The sequence below is a fragment of the Lontra canadensis genome, unplaced genomic scaffold, assembly GCF_010015895.1.
Source record: "Lontra canadensis isolate GAN:19392208 unplaced genomic scaffold, GSC_riverotter_1.0 scaffold59, whole genome shotgun sequence".
In the NCBI taxonomy this organism is placed as follows: Eukaryota; Metazoa; Chordata; class Mammalia; order Carnivora; family Mustelidae; genus Lontra; species Lontra canadensis.
The window spans coordinates 8,383,435-8,407,610 of record NW_022631053.1 but is presented as its reverse complement, the minus strand read 5'-3'; the positions used below and the strand labels follow the sequence as shown (position 1 = coordinate 8,407,610).

Sequence of the window (24,176 nt, the reverse complement as noted above, 5' to 3'; positions counted from 1 at the left end):
AGCCTTGATGCCCAAGAGGATGACCAACAGAGCTGACAGGAAGTAACCCTCAGGGGCCACCTAAGAGCCCCTCAAGAAAAGGGGCTGAGTTTCCAAGATTAAACTTTAGTTGGGTTACAGAATAACAAAGAACAGCTTATTTCTATGGACTTAAGTGCGTAAACTGAAAATCCCCCTACCCACTTCAGAAGTAGTAAGACAGCGGAATCTATGGTAAGTGGTCAATGAGCGGAAGTGTGGATTTGGGGGAAAGCACGAGGCCCCACCTCACCTCATACACATTCTCTCTCTCTCTTCCAGGGGCACTCTTCTTTACATCATATTGATTTCATCTCCTCATTTAAACAAACTCACACAATAGGGACCTCCCCGCACCTCTCTCTCCGCGCAACCCCATCTTTCAGCATCCTTGCATTGCTTCGCCTGTAAATTATGGAGGTTTATTCTGATGTCCCTCCGAGCCTCCACAGGTAGTCTTTCATGTCAAATATTTTTTTCATGGTAATAAGAAAAACAACTCTAGATGTGTTTAACACAGCAGCCAAGGTGTACCCAAGGGGTGTAATTAGCACTTACCATGTTAGAAAGAAAAGGCAAGATATAATGCTGCACTGCTTTCCTGAAAGAAAACCGTAAGGTTTTCTGGGAGGTGGGAGGGGCGGGGGGGCAGGGGGAGGCAATGGCTTCAAAATCATCTTCCTTTCCTAAGGTTCTCAGAAAGGATATTTACCGTGGTTCTGTTAATTATGGAATAAAACAGGGGGTTGCGTAGCAGATGTGAGGTATACAGGCACTCTCTGAGGGAGGGAGAGAGGCTGCCTGTGGATTGCTAACATCGTTTACAGGAACCAGCGCCACTGAGGATTTCAAGACTTCTAGTCAGGTGCAGGGTACGATGACAACTGATACTATTAACAGCACTTGACTTGTTTTTGTTTTTTTTTTTCCCTTTTTTATAAATAAATGTGGGGGTGTGTGGAGAGGTATCAGAGACTTCTGGGCTTGGTTTCCATTTCACCCACTCCTTCTGCAGGAGTGCCTGAACACTGGCTCCTTGCCTTTGTCATAAATGATTCCAAGCGCTCTCTGTTGTTTTGTTTTGTCTTGTTTTCCCTTCTTCAAATTAGGTTTTTAAAAGCGCTATGACTCATATTCAGAGTGTTTCTAATTTTGCCTGATTGGTGGCACCTTTCTGTCAAGGCACACTATTCTTAGATTTAAGTACTCTTTCTCTAACAATATGTTGTTTTAAAACTTCATCTTTTATTAGATGAAAGGATCATTTTGTTGACCAGGAATTTTAAAAAAGCTACCGAACAGGTCATGGGTCATCTTGAATTCCAAAGCTCAGATATTTAACCTCACACACATTTTACCAATTTTATTAAAGTCCGAGGCACGGGAGAATGTGGAGTAAATCTCAGGACCAAAATGATTTTATTTCATTGAAATTACTTATTAATTTGTTGCAGCTGGGTAAAGGATTGAGCCTTTTCTTTGCATCTTAAGAAATACAGTGAAAACATTAAAGAGGATGGATTAGGACTTAATGCTTTAAATATTAAAAGACATGCCATTTGGGTTTAAATCACTTCAAAGTTGGAGATGGTTCTAGTTACAGGAGCCGGATTTGTGCCTTGTTTTTTTAAGAGATCTCAAAAATTGAAGGTGGAACCAGAGGGCTGCACTTAACAGTCAGAAAACGAGGTTAGACGAGTGTAAGAATTACGTTGGAACCGCCTTCAGTGAAAAGATGAAGGCTTAGGAAACTGTACAGAGGACAATACCGCATCACAGGGCAAAGAATTCATAATCACTTAGTTCTGAGCTAGCTGCATTCAGTATTAACCAACCACGAACTCTGGCACTTAGACAAGCAGTGGGATGGCCTGAATGAAAGAAACAGCAAAAGTAAATGGAACAGTGCTGGGGAGGAAGAAAGGAAACAATAATAGATGTCAAGATACCAAGCCCCGCCCATAACATGAATATGCATGTGTCATTTCCTGATCCTTTGAGGAACAACCTGTTAATATTTTTGGTTGTTATTTCAGTTCTTACTGACACATACTTGACCTAAAAAATTAAGTTAAACTGGAAATGATACTACCCAGTCTTAACTAATCATACTAGAGGTTAATAAGAGGAGGAAAAAAATGTGACATTTGGAAATCATCCAGGGAATTTCCTGGAAATGATCAAAATATCAAAGTTTTTCATTGATTCTAGGATTAGTTTTCCCCAACATTTTAGTCTCTGAAATTGGAATGTGTCTAACAAATCAATGATGCCTTACAATCATAAATGCCAGCAATCTTTTTCTTAGTCATACACAAAATAATGCATCTTAAAATCGGTGGCATCTTACATTCTTCAAAATATGAGTTTTTAGTCATGGTTATTGTGTAACCATGGTATAAGTCATGGTATAGGTAAAAGAAGAGACTAAAAAACCTCTCATAACTTTCTCAACATTGATAGTATTTACCTAAGGTATCTGGAGTTGCCTGGGTTTCTAGCGATGTACTGCCAATTATTCTAGCCATCAGCCATGTGTAGTTTTTTACATGTAAATTGATTAAAATAAAAAACAGTTCCTTGGGGGCGCCTGGGTGGCTCAGTGGGTTAAAGCCTCTGCCTTCGGCTCAGGTCATGATCCCAGGGTCCTGGGATCGAGCCCCGTGTCGGGCTCTCTGCTCAGCAGGGAGCCTGCTTCTCCCTCTCTCTCTGCCTGCCTCTCTGCCTACTTGTAATCTGTGTCTGTCAAATAAATAAATAAAATCTTTAAAAAAACAAAACAAAACAAAACAAAACAAAAAACAGTTCCTTAGTGATACTAGCCAGATTTCAAGCCCTCGATAGTCACCTATGGTCTGTGGCTGCCATATTGGGCAATGTGGATTTATAGGACATCTTCATCACCCCAGAATGCTTTATTGGGCAATGCCAGTCTAGAATGCGGACATAATCTCATATATACTTTAGTTTTGAGCAACAGTACACAAAGGCTGCAGAAATTTTAGTAACTGTCTCAAGGGCAGCATTTTACTATTTCATTTAGAGGGTGGTTTTACTCTATAAAAGGAAATTTTAAAGTTTCATATTTTGTCGCTATCTGTATAGATTTCAAAATTATGTTGTTGGTTTGTGTTCGTTATTATGTTGGCAAGGCTTAAATGCACACTTATCAATGAAGTAGGGTTATCTAAGTTACTATGTTTATGGAATTTTATTAAGGATGAGCATCTAGCCCACAGTGAGATACCTCCTCACACTAGTCAGAATAGCTAAAATTAACCAGTCAGAAAACGACAGGTGTTGGCGAGGATGTGGAGAAAGGGGAACCCTCCCACACTGTTGGTGGGAATGCAAGCTGGTGCAGCCACCCTGGAAAATAGTATGGAGGTTCCTTGAAAAGTTGAAAATAGAGCTACCCTATGACCCAGCAATTGCACTACTGGGTATTTATCCTAAAGATACAAATGTAGTGATCCAAAGGGGCACATACACCTCAATGTTTATAGCAACAATATCCGCAATAGCCAAACTATTGAAAGAGCCTAGATGTCCAGCAACAGATGAATGGATAAAGAAGATGTGGTATATATATACAATGGAATACTACACAGCCATCAAAAAACCTGAAATCTTGCCATTAGCAACGATGTGTATGGAACTAGAGGGTATTATGCTAAACAAAATAAGTCAATCAGAGAAAGACAATTATCGTATGATCTCACTGATATGAGGAATCTGAGAAACAAAACAGAGGATCATAAGGGAAGGGAGGGAAAAATGAAACAAGATGAAACCAGAGAGGGAGACAAACCATAAGAGACTCTTAATCTCAGGAAACAAATTGAGGGATGCTGGGGAGGATGAGGGGAGGGATGGGGTGACTGGGTGATGGACATTGGGGAGGGTAGGTGCTATGGTGAGAAAAAAATAAAATTTTTAAAGAAATCTGAAATTTTTGTATGAAGGTACAACTGTAAGAAGAGGGAAGATATTGTGAATAGGCCCCAAACTTTACTTTAAAAAAATGAAAATCTTTGACAGATTTAGGAACATTAATTCCTTCAGTATCGTTAATACCTTTTCAACTAAAATTCTTGAAAAATAAACAAAAAATAGTTAGTTTAAAAATCTTAATTAAAAAGTTAATTCTAGCATGGTCTTTGAAATGATCCAGACCTAGGTTTGTGTCTTGAATTTCAACGGCCATGGTCAGCTTGCTTGATCGCTCTCTGACTCAATGTTTCATGCATGAGATAAGGGATAATCGTTGTAATTACCTCATAGGGCTATTCAAAGATAACAAAGCATTATCCACAACACATATGGTAAGCATACAATAAATACTAGCTTCCCTGATCAGTCTGTTAGAATTTTAGTGACCACATTGTGGACAAGTTGCAGCATGATGGTGTGTGATATGTGCAAAAGTATAATCACACATAAAGTGGTGGGGGTGTGGTGGGGGAAGATGGGAACTTGCTCTGCCAACCAGGCGAGATAGGGCAGACTCACCCAAGGAAATGACACTTGACTATATCTTGAAGGATGGCCAGGAGTTCACTGTATTGAAGGCAGCTGAGGTTGGGATTTTTTTGCCAGAGAAACAGCATGTAGGATAGCCTAGAAGCTTGAGGGAACTCTTGACACTAGGAGGAAAGGATTTGATTTGGGAACAGGGTGACGGATAGGAATTATCAGGGGCTGAGGCTGTGGAAGTTTGTTGAAGCTGAACTGTGAAGAGCCTGAATGCCATGTTAAAGATTTTATCAAGACTTGAGCCAGGGAACCTCCTGCAATTGGCCAGGTAAGACCTGAGAAAGACTCCAACTAGAGGAAGGGAAAAGGAGTGATCTACGCTCACCAGTGCAACTTTCCCCTCCCATGTACTCTTGAACTCCATCACACCACCACACCTGCTCCTACAGGATAACTAGGGAGCTCCATGTTGCTGTGCCCTGGGAATGATGTCAGTCCTCATCTTACTTGGCCTTACAGCATCATGTGACACAATCACGCTCTCCTCCTTAAACCATTTTCTTCACTTGGCTTCCAGGAGATCACACAGTCTTGCTTTTTCTCTTACTTCACTGGCTTCTCTTCGAAGTCTCCTCTGCCGGTTTTGCCCCATGGCCCCAGCACTTAACATTGGGGCCCCAGGACTCAGCCCTTTGGGCCTCTGGACTTTCTTGTGATTCCTCAGATGGGTTCATTTAGTCTCATGGCTTTGCATACACACTCTATGCTTTGTCAGATTTTGATCTCCAGTCCAGCTCTCTGGCCTAAAGTCTACATGTGCCCAGCCAGCAGCCCATTCATATTCCTCACTGGGATGCCTAAAGCATCACTCACTTAACTTGTTCACAACAGAATTCTTGATCTGCCAGCATAAAGCACTCTTCTTGCAGTCTTCCTCATTTGACTTGATGGCAGCTCCGGCTTTCCACGTGCTCATATCAAAACCTTTGGAGTTATCCTTGACTCCTCCTCTGCTCTCTCACACACCCCCCACATTTAATCTGTCAGCCTTCCTTGTTGACTGTGCCTTCAAAATAAGTCCAGAATACCTCCACTTCTCACTATCTCAACCGCTACAATTCCACTTGAGCAATGAGCATTTCTTTCTTTCTTTTTCCTTTTTTTTTAACCAGCATTTCTTTCAAAAGCTTCCCAACTGGTATCTCGTCTCCTCCCCATCCCCTCTCTCCCCCACACACACCCTCCTCCACTTTATTCTCAAAACTACAGAGCGATCCTGTTTTACACATAGATCAGGTCACTCCGTTCAAAATCTTCCAATGATTTTCCATCTCCACTCACACAAAATTGCCTTCGTGTCCCAACACAGTCTGCCAAACCACTTACTTCTCTGACCTCCTCTCCTTCTCCTCCCCTTGCTGGCGCCGCTCCCTCCACACTGATCCCCTATTCCTCCAACCTGATGCACACGGTCCCAACTCAGTCTTTTGCATTTGCTCTTCCCACTGCCAAGCATGTTCATAGCCCACTGCCTGCACCAACCTCATATCTGGGGGGCTAACTTCCTGACCTCCCCTAGGTCAAATGTTTAGTCAAACGTTATTTTCTTGGTGAAGCCTTTCTTGACCTCCATATTTAAAACTGAATACTGCCTCCCAACACAACCTTCTTCCTTTACCTACTTAATTTTTCCTGGTAGAACTTATCACCATTAAAATACATCATTTATTTGGTTTATTATCTGGCTTCTCTTGCTAGAACGTAAACTCCACAAGGACAGGGATTTTGGTCTGCTTTTGCTAATGGCTAGATCCCCCAGAGTTTAGTACAGTACCTCACACATAAGTACTCAGTAAAGATCTGTTGGGCAAACTGATGCTTGGTTGCTTGATTGTGGGGGCAAGGGGCCATAGAGAAGAGAAGTTGTTTGCATGTTCTATAACACTGAGTAGCATCTCCCATATGTCAGGTACTGTGCTAGACGCTGAAGATCCAGAGGACATCACCAGATGGGCATATGGCAATGTCAGCAACCAAGAGAGTGAATCCAGAGGACAAAAAGGAGTGCACAGGTCACTTGTTGAATCTGGGGGCTTACGGAACATCCGGGTGAAGCTTCTAATCATAAGCTGGATCTTTTTCCAAAATCCACATCTCCCCACCATGCAGAAGCCAGACTAAGAGCCAAGGTTACAGGATCTCCCTGGGAGCTCTAAGCTACGCGATGCCCACCTGGGCAGTAACACCATCTTCTGTGCACTCTTCAACCACAAAGAATAATGGAAACATTCATAATATTTGCCTCACAGCATTAATTGACCTCATATGTGGAAAGTCCATAGCTTCCCAGATGAAAAGCATTGCAGAACTACAGTTAATCTTGCTGACTCAGAGGGAAGGCTGGTGCCCTGAATCACCAGTGTCCTGAATTATCATGGCTCTTACCGAGGGCATCTGGATATCTGCCCCCATGTTCCTTCCCAAGAGTTGACCCAGCCCGTCCCTAACCTCCCAGTGTGATCCAAATGCCCTCAGAAAGGGAATCAAGTATAATTAATAAAGAGCAAAAATTTGCTATAACTATATACCTCAGGAGAAAAAAAAAATCACTTCAAATAGTTTAGTCAAGAGCAAAATTTCTTTGTACCAAAAAAAAAAAAAAATTGGATGATTTCCAGTAATGCAAGACTTCAAACAGGGAGTAGAGGGAGGTCAAGAAAGCCCGTTTTCTCTCACTCCAAAGGGCACCGTGGCTAAGGAAGTGAAGACTTTGCACAGAGGACTAAGGATAGCTTGTCACCAGATGACCTACCTATTCTAAGAAAGAATTATCTGCAAAAGCAAAAATAAAAGGCGCAAATGTGTTGTATCATTCTTACTGACAAAAGAAAAAGAAAGGTAATTTTGAGGTAAACTTGAAGGCTATTTGCAGCAGGAAAGTGTATTTGGAAGGAGGAGGGGGTTCCCTGAGGGCAGGGGGGAGGGGTGGAGGGAGAAAAAGGTGTCTAAATTCTGGAACCTTTTTATTAAAGCTTGTTTTTCTTGCCTGAATCTTTTGGTTCCTGTGTCTGTGACAGTATTCATAACTCAGCCCCAGTGTGCCAACAAACCCCATATGTTTCGGTTGGCTCCTTATCTTTTAAGCCAAGATAAGGTTGAAATGAGTGTATTGCAAGAGATTTGTGAAAGAGTACACACACACACACACACACACACACACACACACACACACAGTGGCACAGGGTGGGATGTGTCTTATTCGTATTTGTTATCTTCCACACAAGATGCACACAAAGAAGGCACTCAATAAAAGTTTCTTCATTAAATGTGCCTGCCCTCAAAACAAAACAAAACAAAACAAAACAAGACAAGTTCCCAGTGGAGAAGGTCTTCATTTCCAGATGGAGGGGGAAGGAGCTGCGAGTCAGATAATAGGACTGAGCAGAAAAGTCATCTCTAGCTATATTCAGAAAGCAAGCATTGTCTTCTCGCCCCTCTCGGCTTCTCATCTAGCAGACTTTTAATCGATATATAAATTTAGTGGCTACCATCTGCCAGGCATTGCTCTGGGGGCTGAGGACACAAGGATGAATAGGACAAAGTCCCGACATGGAATTGACCATGTAGTGTGGGAGAAAGGGGTGAAGAGTGATAATCCCCAACATCAGGTCCTGTGATAAGCTCTTTTCCAAGCATTATTTCATTTAAGGTAATCCTCAGATTTTTTAATGTACCTGCAAACCACCTGGGAATCCTGTGCAAATACGGGTTGTGATATAGTCAGAATGGGAAGGGGCCTGAGATGCTGCCTATCTAACAAGCTTGCCCCGTGGGCGTATGCTAGTGGTTCTAGGTTCACACTCTGAGGGCTTAGAATTTAAACATCCCAGCAACCCGATGGGGAATGAGCGGACGGTCATTAGCTCCATTTACGAGGAGGAAACTTGGGCTTGGGGAGATGACATCAGTTATCAGCAGGCAGACAGCCGGTCAATGTCAGAAACGGGTGCAAATCCAGTCCTACTCAACACTCCTCCCCAAACAGCTTCTCTGACAACTCAAGAGAATGAATGGGCTGTGGGACCCGGAGAGCTAATCCTTCCACCCAGGAATAAAGAATGAGGGAGTCACAAAAGACTTCCCAAGGAAGGGGATATAACCAATACAGGAACTTACCAATGGAACGTGAAGTCTGGCACAATGTTTCTTAACCTGTTTTTCAGTGTTTTTCAGCTCTGAACCATGGTCTGCCCCACTCCATCCCCAAAACTTTGTAGTGTTTTTCTTCCTAATTCCTGACTGCCATAAACTTTTAATGTCACAGATATATTGTGCAACTGTTTACGTAATGTGGCTTTTTGGAGGGCCATAAATCATTGAGTTTTTTTTCCCCACACATTCCCCCAAACTGATTTTTGTTCTATTGAGGATGATAGAACCCCCATCGAGAATGCATGATCTAGGACAGCCTGGGGGGCTCAATCAGTTGAGTATCTGCCTTCGGCTCAGGTCATGATCCTAGGGTCCTGCGTTGGGATCTCTGCTCCTTGGGAAGCCTGCTGCTCCCCTGGCTTGTGCTCCCTCTCTGTCTGCCAAATAAATAAAATCTTTTTTAAAAAGAGAGAGAGAATGCATGACCTAACAACACTCACCTTATGAGACATGCCATTATTTCCACAAAATCACAGAATCTCAGCATTGAAAATAACTCAGGGGCCACTTGCCCTTCTGCAAAAACCTTAACACGGGTTTTCCTAACCTGTGGTTGGACGCTCAGTCCTAAGGAACTTACTAACTTACTACCTCCATATTGGAGGGCTGTTTATTAGAAATCTCTTTATTTTGAACCTGTATCTGACATGTCAAAATTTTTTCATTTGCCAGTTTTGAGTTTTACCCTCTGTTGCTGAACAGAATATAGAGACCTAGGTGCAATGGAAGGTAAAAATACAAAGAATATTTGGTCTCTTTTCCCAGGGACCAGACTCAGTGTGTGTGTGTGCTATGGAAATTCTCTTGTGATCTACCTATTTCAAACCTTATGCTTATTGACTTTATATCTCTAATAATACAGTGTAAAGTTTCTCTAGCTTCTGGAAGGAGCCATATCACACTTTAATTCATCTTACTGTCAACTAAAATTTCTCAGCATTGGTGTTGTTTTTGGAGGTGCTGGAAATGGTGCAATAGAAAAGGCAATAGAATGGGGTGAGAAGACGAGGATATAATCAGAAATAGAGGACTATATTTTAATTTAAAAGAACACATGTAATCAATTATACAGCTAAAAATAACATAACTAGAAAACACTGGGGAAGAGGGAGAGAGGAGGTAATAGGAAAAGTGAGCTAAGCCTCTATCCTGCATAGTGGGGAGTCAACAGTGTTGTCTAAGTGATAAATTAAGGAGCAGAGAGGCAAACAGGATATTCTGAGTTATGGGATAGTTAGCAAAGTCTAAAATCAGAAGCAGACAAAGGAGTGGGATAAAAGGTGGGTGAGAGATGCTTGATTTTCTTCATAATTTCTGCTAAATCATTTGGCATTTTACCAAATAAACATTAATTAACACTGAAAACAAAAGAAGGATGGGGAAAGAAAATCAGAGTAGTTCTCTGTTACTAACCCACTGGTCTGACTTGAATAAATCATGTAGTATTGAATTTAAATTTCTCATCTGTAAAATAGGTTAGGTCAGTGGTTTTCAATGTTTTTAAAATAAAGTATTACACAGAATCCCAATATACTGTTAAAAAAAAAAAAATCCTGATGGAGCTCCTCTGATTGGGGGAGAGGGGTACTAGGAGTTAAGCCTACTATCTCTCCCCCGTTACCTTTTTCCTTCCCCTCCTCACCTTCACCACAGGCAGTCCTGTTTCTCATCAGACAATTCCAAGAATTTAGTTTGAAGGCTATTAGTCTGCATGACAGTTTTTCAAATTATGGCTATAGCCCATTAATTTAGTGTCTTGGAACCAGTATGGAACTAGAATAGAGCAGGGCAGAAAAATTAGAATGCCATCCATGGTAATGTTTTGCACATCTCCATGGTATGTATATAGGTATTCACTACCTTCCTGGCTGGCTGGGTGGAAGGAAGTTTCTAGGACAACTTGTCCTGTTGAAGACCTCAACAGCAGGGCAGGGAAGACGTTAGATGTTGGGAGTCCTATTTAAAAGGGACGGGGTGGAGGCTTCACGTAGACAGTGCTGGCCAAGCCCAGACCCCCACTCTTCAGCCAGCCCCCTGTATAGAGCCACAAGGGCACTGTGTGGAAGAGGCTGCCCCGCCCCCCGCCGCCATTCACGTGGAAGTCTGGGGTGGGGGTGGGGTGGGGTGGGGATAGAGAGGGTCTTTCCTAATTCTGCCTCAATACACATTTTGGTTATTTTTGTAATGATACCATTGAGTAAAATGGCACCACCTTAAACAAAAAAACAAACAAACAAACAAACAAAAAACAAAAAACAACAAAAAAAAGGAAGAATGTAGGTGGACATTATGTTTCTTAGTACCGACCACCATCAAATGTTTACATCATTTCTCCCAACTCGAACATTCTCTGATTCTGTGACTTCTCTAAACCACCCACCCTCTCTTTGGACACAAAATTGTAATAAACAGCACAGACTGTAGTAGAATTCGTACCTTCTGCTGGAGAGCCCTCACATTTCCACGAGGCATCGTAAAGACAGCCAGTAGGTCTGCAACTCTAAGTCCTGTCTTGGGAGGAGGAGGAGCAAGAGACCGCACTATTTAAAAAGCCTTCCAGGTGCCTCTAATACACACTCCTCCTTTCCCTTCTCCCACCAAGTCCCCATCCACGCAGCCAAGAGTAGAAAGAAGCTATTAATGCAAATAGTAAAATGCATTTGGGGAGAACCTAAAGAACTAAGCCTCAGCTGTTGATTAAGATGGTCAATGATTATTCTTATTTAGTGAACTTTTGTGCTAAACTGCTAAGAAATTTCCTAGGTAGATTTCATTTTTATGAATGCCAAAATAAAAATAGTGGTCGCTATGTTTGACCACGAGCTCGGGAAGGCAATAGGTTCTCATAAAAGAAACCTAGAATAAATAACCCCAAGGGAGGAGGTAGTTTAGGTCATACCCCCAGGGTTTTGTGAACCCTTGAAAGCACACAAAATTTTGTTTGGATGTACATGTACATTTTGTTCCCTGGGGTAAGAGCTCCTACCACTTTCATTAGCTTTTCGAAGGAATATGGAATCCAAGAAAGGTTTAAAAAAGCCACTGGGTTAGAGGATCACCTTCGTTCCAAGTACAATAGAAACCACTGTCTCCAGGTGAAAAAAATTTTGACTTTACCATAATCAATAGAAGCCTTTGTTTTTCCCTCTTTGGAAAGGCCTTGAGAAAGCCCTCACATCTGCCTTCACTGAGTGTTCATCAGTACAGAGCGGACAGCCTTAGATGACATAGAGCCATCATAGAGAGGCCTGGGCACGGGTTACACCTGCCACCACTGGCAGCGAGCCCCCAGGCCAGCCCCTATGAGAACAGCCTCCACACATCATCCCCAGACCCGATAGGGGGCAGCAGGGCACAGCGAGAAAACAGCAAAGCCACCTTCATGATTTAAGATTATTTGCTGGGTATTTCACCAGATAAGACTACCTAAACTCTACACGAGGTGCTCCCTTCCCCCTGTTAAGAGAGTAGAGATAGTACGTTGATTTCATTTCTCATACCTTGTAGTAACGCCAAGACAAAAATGCCTCCACTGTTTAAATTGAAATGTTAGCTTTTTTTTTTTTTTTTTTTACTACTAAAAACTTCCAGTGCATCTAGAAATACAACTTTCCAGAGGGCCGGTCAGAGGTTTTTTTTCCCATCTCGAAGCATCGGGAAAAACACACTTCCATCACATGTCAGAAAAAGAACTTCAATATATCACTTCCCGTGACCAAGAAAGTAGGAGCCTGACGGTCCACAAACACAGACTTCAAAGGAAGAAGGTTATAAACAACTATTAGATACAGAGTGCCTCGAACGTCTGTGACATGTGCTGTTTTTTTAAACTTCTACCGCAGAATGACACCTAACACAGGATGGAGAATAATGCAGACATGGATCCCCACGCCACAGCACCCCCAGCTCCCTCCACCTCTCTGAGATTCACTTTCATCCTCTGTAAAGGAAAATAATAATATCTGTTGCCTCGTGTGGGCACTGGGAAAATTACAAATTGGAAGACAGAAAATTCTCGGCCAGCATAGCTGCTTAGGGCACGTTGATTCCCTGTCCTCAACTTACAGCCACCCTACTGCTCACAGCAGCCTTTTAAAGATTGAATTTTATTTTTTTCATTAGAGGGAGTGAAAGAGAGGGAGGGGGGGAAGGAGCAGAGGGAGAGGGAGAAAGAGAATCTCAAGCGGCCTCCAAGCTGAGCACAGAGCCCAAGTCGGGGCTCAATCTCATGACCCTGAGATCATGACCTGAGCCTAAATCAAGAGTCAGATGCTTAACTGACTGAGCCACCCAGGTGCCCCTCCCAGCAGCCATTTAAATCCTGTTTCCAGGAATGACAAACTCTCAGTCCTCCAGAAAGAAACTAGCCAAGAGGAGATAGACAATGGCGGCCCAATTCCCCTCTGAGACAGATACTTCTTCCTAACACTGTGCAGTGTTCTAGGAATCTTTAGGCAGTTATTTCAAGCACAGCTCCATGCTTGCAGCAAAATAGGCAAGACTGCATCCAAGGGCAGGAGGGTACTGGAAACAAGCCAGGTTTGTACAAGAGGTTTGGTCAGACTGACAAGGCTTGGGGTCTGAAGGCTTGGGTGTCATCAAACAGTTGGTGCAGCAGACTTAATGAAGCGGTCTGCACGAAGGCATGATGTACAGGGACCGGGAATCCACCAGCAAGATCAAGGAGTACCCGCCAAGTATGAGGTCTGTCCAAGGGCACTAGAGGACTCACCTCAGGATGAGGGTTCAAGGCTAGCTGCAGAGATGGCTTGGGTGTGCGCCTGGGGTCTTGGGGCACTGCATCTTTAGTAGAAGCTTAATTCTCTAAACCTTGGGTAGCGTGGAGGAGAAGTCAGGCAAAGGTTTATAGAGTACATCAGGGGTACTTTAGGGTTGATAGTGTGAAACAGAGGCAGGCAGTATGTTCCTTAGAGCCCCAGAGGGCACAGTGGCCAAACCCAATGGTCATCGCTGGAGGGTCCCACACATCTGGGTTCCACACAAGAGGGAGGAGAGGTTTGCTACATCCCCTCTGAATGTGAGAGAGGGGAAAGAAGGGCAAGCCTCAGACCTCCTACGTATGCTTGCAGAGTGGGGAGGCCAGAGACTACTAGCTAACTAGCGAGCGAGGGAAGGGAAGGGGAATGGCAAGGGAGAGGTGGGATACAAAACAGGGGAACAACTTCTTCTCCAGAGCACATTTTCTTCAAGTGAATCTTCTGCAACCTTTTTATTAGAAGTTCATTTGTGGCCACGATGGCTATTGAGACTACCCTAGAAGATATTAAAAGGGAGAGTAGGAAGCAAGCATCAAAACATTGGTCAACAGAGACCCTAGGCTTATTTCCGCATTACCCAGTAGAGCGGACCCTTATCCGGACACCCTGCCCAGCACTTCCTTCAGGCCCAGGCCCCTACTCTTAGGATCTGATCACATCTGGTCCTGATAGATGGACTCCCTAATTACTGATAGTCTGTGCTTGCTTTCCTAAAGGGCATCAGCAGTTCCATTCCTGGTGCCTATCTTTGAACTGCTGAATGCTGGGAGGACAGCCACCTCTGAAATAATTAAAAAGAAATTAAGAAGCTCAATTAGCTTATTCAAGGGGTTGAAACTGTTTTCCTCAGTTAGACTTTCTACTAACATTTAGTTACTTCTGGATGTATTTATTAGTTATGGATCACTAGAGAAAAGTGGGGGGCAGAGAGAGACACTTATAAGGAACTGGCTCACATAATTATGGAGGCTGAAAATTCCCAAGCTCTGCAGTCAGCAAACTGGAGATCTAGAAGAGCTGGTGGTGTTGTTTAAGTTTAATTCTAAAGGACTGAAAGCCAGGAGAGCCATAAGTTCTAGTCCAAGGGCAGGCAAAGACCAATGTTTCAGCTGAACAAGCAGACAGGTGAAGTTCCCCCCTACTCAGCCTTTCTGTTCTATTCAGGTCTTCAGTTGATTGAAAGAGAACAGCCCACATGAGGGAGAGCAACATATTTTCCTGAATCTATCATTTCAAATGTTAATCTCATCCAGAAACACACAGACACACCCAGTATAATGTTTGATCAAATGTCTGGGTACTCTTTGGCCCAGCCAAGTTGACACATAAACATAACCACCAGGTTATTTCAAGGGCTTGAATGTCACCTTTTATTTCTTCTGCCATCATCTGATGGGGGCATCTATGATTAAGAGAAGGGCAAAGTGACATCACTGAGAAGGCCAAGCTATAGGTTAGATTATCCTTCCCAGAAACTGAGAATTTCCTCCATTTGTCCATGTGGAAATATAGATTCCCTTCTTTGGAGGAGAAAAAGAAAATAATTGGACCACAGGCTTGAGATGATTACATTTTATGTATTACTTTAGGGTTTTTATTTTTTCTGTTCAAAAATTTTATAGAAAACAAATCCCATAAATCTGATTTGAAAACAAATCCCATAAACTGAGCCTGGCTGCTCAGTCAGGAGAGCATGTGACTCTCGATCTCAGGATCGGGAGTTCAAGCCCCATGATGGGTGTAGAGATTACTTAAAAAAATAATAAAATCTTCCAAAAAATTCCTATAAACTTAACACCAGCTCTTCACAGCATTCTTTTCCTCTGCTGTTCTTGGCCATGGTAGAGGCCCACAGTTTACAAAGCGTTCTGCTACTTTTTGCTTACCCTTTTATACATGGTGAGAGAGAGACCACGGCATGGGACTGGGTGCCAGAGACCCGGCTCTGAGTCCCAACTCTGCCGCTGTGAAACCTCTAGCCACTTCTTTTGTTGCTCCAAGTCTTAGTTTTCCTACTTGTAAAAATCGGAAGGAGAACATATTTTCTCCTTCACAAGATGGCTGTGCATTTCAAATGATCTAATGCATGCTGAAAGCATTTTGTATATGTGAAATTATTATACAAATATTGGCCTACATACTTGTCCTCTTAGTAGTGACTTTGGCTTCTGTCACAGTGATGGCATCAGGGTTGGTGTATGGGTTTACTGTTGCTATAGTAACAAATTACTACAAACTTAGTGGTTTAGAAGAATACAAATTTACCTTATAATTCTGGAGATCGAAAGTCTGATATGGTTCTCAAAAAGCTAAAATCAAGCTGTCGGTAGGCTAGCTCCTTCTGGAGGCTCTAGGGAAGATTCTCTTTCCTTGCCTTTTTTAGTCGTTACAGGTCACCCACATTCTTTGGCTCATGATTCCATTTCTCTATCTTGAAACCAGTCATGTCAGTTCAAGTTCTTCTCACCCTTCCATTTCTTTCATTTTCTCTTTGCCTCCCTCTGCCACTTACAAGGACCCTTGTGATTTCGTTGCACCCACCAGGAAAATCGCCAGGATAATCTCCCCATGGGAAAGTCAGCCGATTAGGAAATTTGAGTCCATCTGTATCTTTAATTCTCTTCTGCCACATAACCTAACATATTCACAGGTTCTGGTGATTAGGATGTGGACATCTTCTGGGTGGGGGGGAGGGCATTATTCTGCCTGCCACACTTTGTTTACTCATTCCCCAACATAATTTCAGATTTTAAAATATTGCATCTCTACAAATTCATTATATCTGTGGTCCCTGATGAGTTTGAAGTTAATCAATAAAAAATATAGCCGTTCTTCCAGATCTTCTCCAAAGGCACTCATTCCTATGCTTTTTAATTAAAAAAAGCTTATTTAGAATACCTAAAAATTCAATAAAGAAGTTTTAAAGGTAAGGAAAACATCTATAATCCAAACACTTCTAGCAACAGTTGTATTTTGGCATGTTTCCTTCAAGTGTTTTTTTCACATTGTTGAGAACATAAATATAAACAAATGCTTCCACTATTTAAAGTGATTGCACCCATATTTCAAATTTACAAACTCTTGGCAAATATAAATTTTAATGGCTGCATAATATTTCATTGCAGCAAGGCACCATAATTTACTTGGATGCTATTGTTGAACATTTAGTTCATTTTAAATTTTAATTATCAAAATTAATGAGTGTTAAACATCTTTTATCATTTATATTTATTTGTATTTCCAGTTATTTCCTTAGGTGAGAGTCCCAGAACTTATGGGCCAAAGGGAACAAATAAATTCAAAACTGTATCAACTGTATCAACACACTGTCAAATCACTGTCTTCAAATAATGGTTCATTATATTCCCTCCAGGAGTATGCCAGCACCTATTTCAACACCCCTGGTTCACATTCTTTGCTATTTTTAGTTAAAGCTGACCGCTCTTTGTATATGCATCTCCTTCGATCACATGTGAGTCTGAACGCCCTCACATATGTGTACCCAGCATGTGTATTTCCCTTTTTGTGAACTGCCTGTGAGGGGACAATCATTCTTTCCAAACCCAGTAATGCTCATAGAGGTTAAATGCCAAGAACAGTCACTTTTTGCAACAGTCTCTTAGAAATTCTTTCTCTGTTCCTACTCAGCTTGAAGGTTCCCAGCCCTTATCAGGTTCTTCCAGAACCTCTGCACTCTGAAGCCCACAACAGGCTTTCCTTACCAGTTCTGAGCTGCTCTGTGGGTTTCTGACTGCGGCTCCTCCCATCAGCTCAGTTGTCAGCTCCAGGCGTCGGCTGGTGAATCTTCCAGCAGATCCAGACACTTTGCTCCTGCCTGCTGCCTTCCCACTCCAATGGCATCTTCTCGTATTCCTTCCAGCATTTCCCTCCTGCTTGCTCTAGTTCAACTTCTTGAGAGAATAAACCTCCAGTCACCTGCCAGAGCAGGGAAGAGGTAGCAGTCCAGCTGTCCTAGATAGAAGAGAACTTCGATCTAATTACTTTTCCTGCGGACATTCACTAATCCCCCTGGTTCAGCCCCTCCCTTCCCGTTTGATCCACCATGTTCTTCCTCTGTTCTGCGCTGGAGAACACTCCTTCTCCCTTCTGATTCTCCTCAGAAGTACTCTTTCTATGCTCTTTTCGCCCTCAAGCATTCCTTTCTCTCCTCCACATCCAATACACCCAGCACAATGTCTTAATAAGCGTAGGCTTTCACAAAGATAAGAAGTACCACAACTTCAAGCCATTTCTGTGTCCCCACCCTGTGCAGTCCCGTACCTCCACACCCTGCCACCATCCTGAGGGAAGAACAGCCCATGGGCCAGGCTTCCCACCTAAAGTGCAATACTAGGCTTCATCCAGGCTCTCAATGCTGGTATTACAAAATGTCTCGCTGCATTTCATACACCCCAGAAAATGATTTCTTTTATATGCCAGGGATAGGACATGGCATCACAAGAACACCCCCCAGTTATAACTCATAGGGGTTCATTCCGATCACAGACAAGAAACTTCAAAGATACCCAAATCCACTTCGTACCACTTAAAAAGCTCTCCCTTCTCACAACTGTGCCAGCTCCATTAGAAACCATCACTGTTCTTTCCCAGTTACTTATCTTAATGATGAAGTCAGCTGTGTTCAAGTCGGAAGGTGGTGGAACTAGGTGCAAAGAAACAAGATAACCACAAATATCTTGACATTCGGATAATATAATCTCAAAATGGGGGCTCTCCGATGGGTTTTCCTGTTTCCAGATTTTAACGTTCACATCAAATCAGAGACATCTCACTTGCCTAGAGACTCCTACCCCCTGTGTTAACACAAATAGTAAGGCCACTCTGCTTGCAGCAGAGACGAAAATAACCTCAGCAGAGTTTTCACCCGAAACATAAGCCATCTTGTGAGACACTGAGTATAAATGAAGAATGTGCCCAAATAGTTCCCGGATATCCTAAAAATTCACCTTAAAGAACAATTTGGATTTAAGGTCATAGGTCAGCTTTAAAAATAATCAAAACTCTCTAATCCTGGAAGGAATAAATAATTGCAAAAGAAAACAAAAACAAGATAAGTGGCTCCACAGGAGATAAAGCCATATGAACTGAGAGGAGGATATTGTAAATTCCTGCATGTGTTAAAGAATCACATTAGAGGGTATATTATACGATTACGTTCAACATTAGTCTCAAGCACGAAGTATTAATTAGATTCTTGCCCTTATGACTTGGTGTTTTCTGAGTCTATACAATTACTTCCTTTCTGGTCAACTTACCAGATTTAAGGCAATGCATTTGAGAGGAAAAGAAAAGGGGTTTGTCATCAGTACAGGCGATACAAACAACATCTTATCACTGTCCTAATTTCTAAATAAAACATAATTTTAAAGTCCGAAACTTAATGCTGTTCATGACTGTTCACTTTTTAAAAAGAGCCTATCATTTAAAGCATCTCCATCACAATTCCATTGACAAGTACTAAAAATAAATCTCATTAGGGTCTGAGTATCTCCCCATGACTCTGCTTAGACCTGTCTTCTTCCTCTTGAACCTCATAAGTTCATGCCCAAACCACCTCTTGCAGAATGGGAGGCAAGTTTTAAAAGCCAGAATTATTTCCACATTTCTTCTATTTCTTCTCTTCTTCTATTCCTTATAAAACGTCTAAAGCATATATGCTAAGGTTGATGGTGAACCCCTTCAACAGAGTATTAGGCTATCTTTCAATTTCACTTTAATAGAATGATGTAAAACTCCATGATCTCTAAAGTTCTTTTTTCCAGAGAAATAGGTGTTTGTGATATCACTTTGTATGAATAGATTTAAGTAGAGTTAGTATGTACATCCTAGCCTTCAAAACAATCTTGCATCTCCCCTTAAATGTTAGACAGCTTAATGGATTAGGTTTCTAGAAAGCAAGGTGGTTACTTAGGGGCAGGGCAGGGCATGGAGGTGAGTTTACCAGTAGCCTTCATCACAGTATGGAAGCTCAGTGGAAAGATGTTTGCTCCATTATTAATGATGACTATTAATGTGTCCCTTGAAAAAAAAAAGGCTACTGGCCAGGTCTATACAACCAGCAGTAGGAGCCTTGCTCTCAAGTTTCTCAGTCAGCAATAGGGCAGGTGTGCTTGTCTACCCCACTTCCAAAACACATATCAAGAGGAGAAGGAAAGAGAGGAAGAGCGATTTCCATTTTGCTTCTACTTCTAAATGCCCCATCAGTCTTGAAGGAACAAGTGACGGTAAGTTACTGAGGAGTGCCTTAGGCACCAAAGTACGCCTCATCTCAGAGCAAGACCAGTGATAGTTCTCTTCAGTTCAGGCAGAAACAATTCTCTGGGCAGATTAAGTTCATATATGTGTGCACACATGCACAAAGTACCCCCAAAATGAGGAAAAACTCTTCTCTAAGGCTAGGAGGGAAAGGAGTATTTTCTCATTATCAATTTCCATATGGGAATTTCCAGCAGTTACAACTGGAATTATTTTCTGTCAGGATAACGAATTCATTAAACAAATAGTTATTGGGTGCTCTTATGCGCTAATGATCCTAACACTCTCCTGTAAAATATTTTCCTCCTTAAAAAAGAAAAGAAACGAATGTCACCTTCGGCAAAAATATCTCCCACTCAGACAACAAACATAATCATTACTAATGAGGTGTCTTATTTCAGTCTACAGACTCGTCATTCCAAAATGGCCAATTGACAGAAGATGGTCTGCTTCTCACCCACAAGATGATCTATAATTCCAGCTCGTTTTGCCTCTTTAGATTGTTATGTCTATTATAAAAACACAGAAATTTCTACAACATCTCAGGTGATGACCAGATTACAAAACAATCAATTAAATCTTTGTTTAGTTCTGAGAGAAAAATAATGTTCCCATAATTTCCACACATTGTTCCTAGTGTTGCCCTTTGAGGTTACATAGAATACTCGAGTCCTCTCCTGTTGGAGTTAGAATTATAGTTGGCATTTATTGGATGTTTACTACGTAAAGAGCCTTGTGCTAAATGCTTTATAGACATTATGATGTTATCTCCCTCTGTAAACACAGACACACACCATCCCTTTTTCCAGGCAAAACAAACCAAGATCTTACAGCTGTTTCTCGTATGACTGTTCCCAGACCTTCTAACATTTTGATTACCGTCCTCTGGTCAGCTCCATTTTATCAACACCCTCCCCTTAAACCGTGGCACCCTTATCTAGTCACAATCTTCCAGATGTGAATTAAGCAATTCCAAATACAGAATACTATTATTTCCTTGTCTGGAAGGGCTATTTCTCTTGATCTGGGCTAAGAAGATTGGGGGTTTTATTTGTTTGTTTGTTTGGTTGACTGTGGGGTTTTTGTTTGCAAATCACATGACTTGTTCGTGTTGACCTTGTTGGCAACTAAAACCCTGAGAACTTTTTTTGCATAAACCACTTTTCTGCCAGATCTCCACCATCCTGTGCAGTTGATTTTTTAATGCAAAGGAAATGTTTACTTTGTATGCATCTGTCCTTATTAAATTTATTCTCTTTAATTTACTGTTCTTTCCATCCTATCAAGATCTTCTTGGATCTTATTTTATCACTCAATGTACTGACTTCCTTTACAGCATCTGAAAATGAAGACAGCATGTATTCTGTTTTCATCTGAGCTGATAATTTCACAAGTTGAATGGCCCTATGTGGCATGTCAGCTAAAATTTTCCACCTAGTTGATAATCAGTTCATTAGCAGGAGATCCTACAGGCCTTCAGTCAGTTTTGAATCTGCCTAATTATTTTTGTCTTCTACATCCCTGTCTTCACCTTGTCCTCAGTGACACCCGGCAACTTTGTCAGATGCTTTGCTGGAATCATGATGCATTTCTCCAACCTACCACGAACAAAAAGACCAGGTATTACAAGTTGTTCTTAGCGGACCCATACTGATTGCTGGTAACTGCAATTTTCTTTCTTAACCTAATGAATAATCTATCTCAAAATTCACTATAGAATCTTCCCAAAAATCAGTATAGTTTAGTTGTTTGTTCCTAAAATTCAATGTTCTTCCCTGCCCCCACTCATATGCACTTGGTAAATATTAAGACAATATTGGCTTACCTTCATTCTTAATACCTCGTTTTTTTCTAAGATTACTGATGGTAGGGTTGGATTCTTTTCTCCAGTCAATCTGCTGAAATGAAATCCAACTTTATCTGGTTCCCTGAATTCATTTAAAGCAGGCAGATATCTTTTTTCCATTCTCTTGTGTCTTTAGGTGCTCAAGTCTTTTTTGATATTATTTTATTATTTCCAACTTGAATGTATTTTTCATAATAACCCTGATAGGTAGGTGGGTCAGTTATTTTTATCCTCTTTTCTTTTGAAGTCACTGAGACTCAATGAGATTAATTGAGCAGTTATTGAGTAGCAAAGTTGGAATTTAACCCAATTGTCTTACCACCAAATCCAATGCTTTTTAAACCACTTTTGGTGTTTCCTTTCCTAAATAGCCAAGGAAAATGTTGCCTTTTTTTTTCTTATTAATACAGCATTTATTTGTCTTCCTTCTGTCAAACCCTGGGCCAACTACTTTCCTCAGCCTGCCTAGGGAGGTATAGGAAAAGGAACTCATACAGCATAGATGAGACATGGGAGAAAGACCTATGGGAGGTGGAGACGGCTCCTTCACATGGCAAAGAGGATGAGAAAGGCCACCAACAGGCAAAAGAGCCCCATGGCCTCCGAGAGGGCAAAGCCCAGAATGGTGTAAGAGAAGAGGTGTTGCTTCAGGGAGGGATTCCTGGCATAACCAATGATAAGGGTCCCAAACACAGCTCCAGTTCCAGCCCCAGAGCCAGCCACCCCTGTCATGGCAGTCCCAGCCTCAATGAACTTGGCTGCTGTATGGACGTCCCTTGAAATGGCACTGGTTTGGAAGCTGCGGCTAGGAATAAGTGCGGTCAGGGGATGTGGGGCTGCCAAGATGCTGAGGCCCTTATGAGGTGCCTCATCTGTCAGTGTCTCGGGTGGTTTTAGCACCACTGCAGACAGTGATCAGCTCAACAGCTTAGAGGTGCTCCTGACCAAGAACGGGGTGGAGACGAACTTTGCAGAGGTGTACGTTTTCAAGGGATGAGCGGCTGTGGCAGGAGAGCTGCTCCCAGGGCAGAGAAGACAGCGAGGGGCGGGGCAAAATGTTGCCTTTTTAACTGAATCTGTATGTTTTGTGTTTCTGAAAAAATTAAAAGTCAAAGTTAAGTAAACTTGGGTTTATCCCTCTTTGTTTTTATGCCAGAATACTGGAATCCAAATTTATTATCTCGTCCCTCAGATCTGCCCCAGAAATTATCTACTAGTTATGTTCTTTCTTGTTGTGTTTTACTTTTAAATGTCTTACTTTACATGTGTTTCAATCTTCTTTTAAACTAGACCACAAATAAATCTTAAATAATACATGTAGGTTGGCTCTTTCCCTCAAGGAACCCCAAACAGCTAGTAAAACAATATCCCTATTGTCAGCTCCTTCCTTGTCATAACTTCAGACAGATTTTCATTCCCTACAGAGTTAGAGATGTTGGGATTGCTACTTAATCCACAAGCAGTTGATTGGGTCACTCCATGAAACTGCTCTGCCATTCCTACCAGAAGAAAAATTTATCATCCTTTAATAAAAACAAAGAGCCTTTCTTCTTGGGGTGCCAGTGTGGCTCAGTCGGTTAAGCATCTGCTTTCAGCTCAGGTCAAGATCTCAGGGTCCTAGGACCAACCCCCCCAGGTTGGACTCCCTGCTCAGTGGGGAGTCTGCTTCTTGTACTCTCTCTCTCTCTCTATGTCAAATAAATAAATAAAATCTTTAAAAATAATAAATAAATAAATAAATAAATAAAAACAAAGAAATTTACCTATAAACAATCAAAGACTATGTAAAGATAGATCAAAATCACAAAAGAAGACAAGCTTTACAAATAAAGGCAATGGTTGAAAATGTAACAATGATTTACATAGGTATAAATGCATGTAAAGGATTTATGCTTAAGAATATATTCTCTTTGGTGTTCATTGCTTTTTCTTTGTTGTATGTAAATTACAATTTTTTTACAGTTATACTGCTTGTGGTTCTTAGACCTTCTTAAATCTGTTGTTTGGTTTCTTTCATTAGTTTTGCAAAGTTCTCAGCTGTTATCTTTTCCAATATTATTTCTGATCCATTCTGTCTCCTCTCCTCAATCCTTCTTGGACTCCCATAATATATATATTATTACCTCTTCTCACTGTATCCTCTATATTTGTTAGCCATGCTTATTTTTCTCCATGTTCATTCTTGATATTTTCTTCTGATCTTTCTTCTAATTTTCTAATTCTCTCTTTATCTATGTCTTTTTATTAAAATTAAGAAAAAGTCTTTTTTTGTGTTGTTATTGTATCTTATAATTTCCAGTTTTAGTCTTAAATGTGCAACATGGCCTTATCTCTTTGAACACAGTAAATATTTTTATTTTAGTTTTTGTCTGATGACTACAGTATTGGCAATCCCTGGTAGGCCTTTTTCTATTGTCTGTTTCTGTTGTGTTTTGTTCATAAAGTTTATCACTTCATATGTTGGGTTATTTTCTATTTTGTGCTGCATGCTATATTTATAGAACTACTTGTAGAATTCATCTGTAGTCAATAATGATGATTTCTTTTTCCAAAGAAGTTTTATGTATATT

General features: G+C 41.4%; 1 pseudogene; it reads right to left on the bottom strand.

Moving 5' to 3' along the window:
• Positions 1 to 22,121: 22,121 nt before the first annotated feature.
• On the bottom strand, positions 22,122 to 23,764 carry LOC116878774 (annotated as a pseudogene).
• Positions 23,765 to 24,176: the final 412 nt, after the last annotated feature.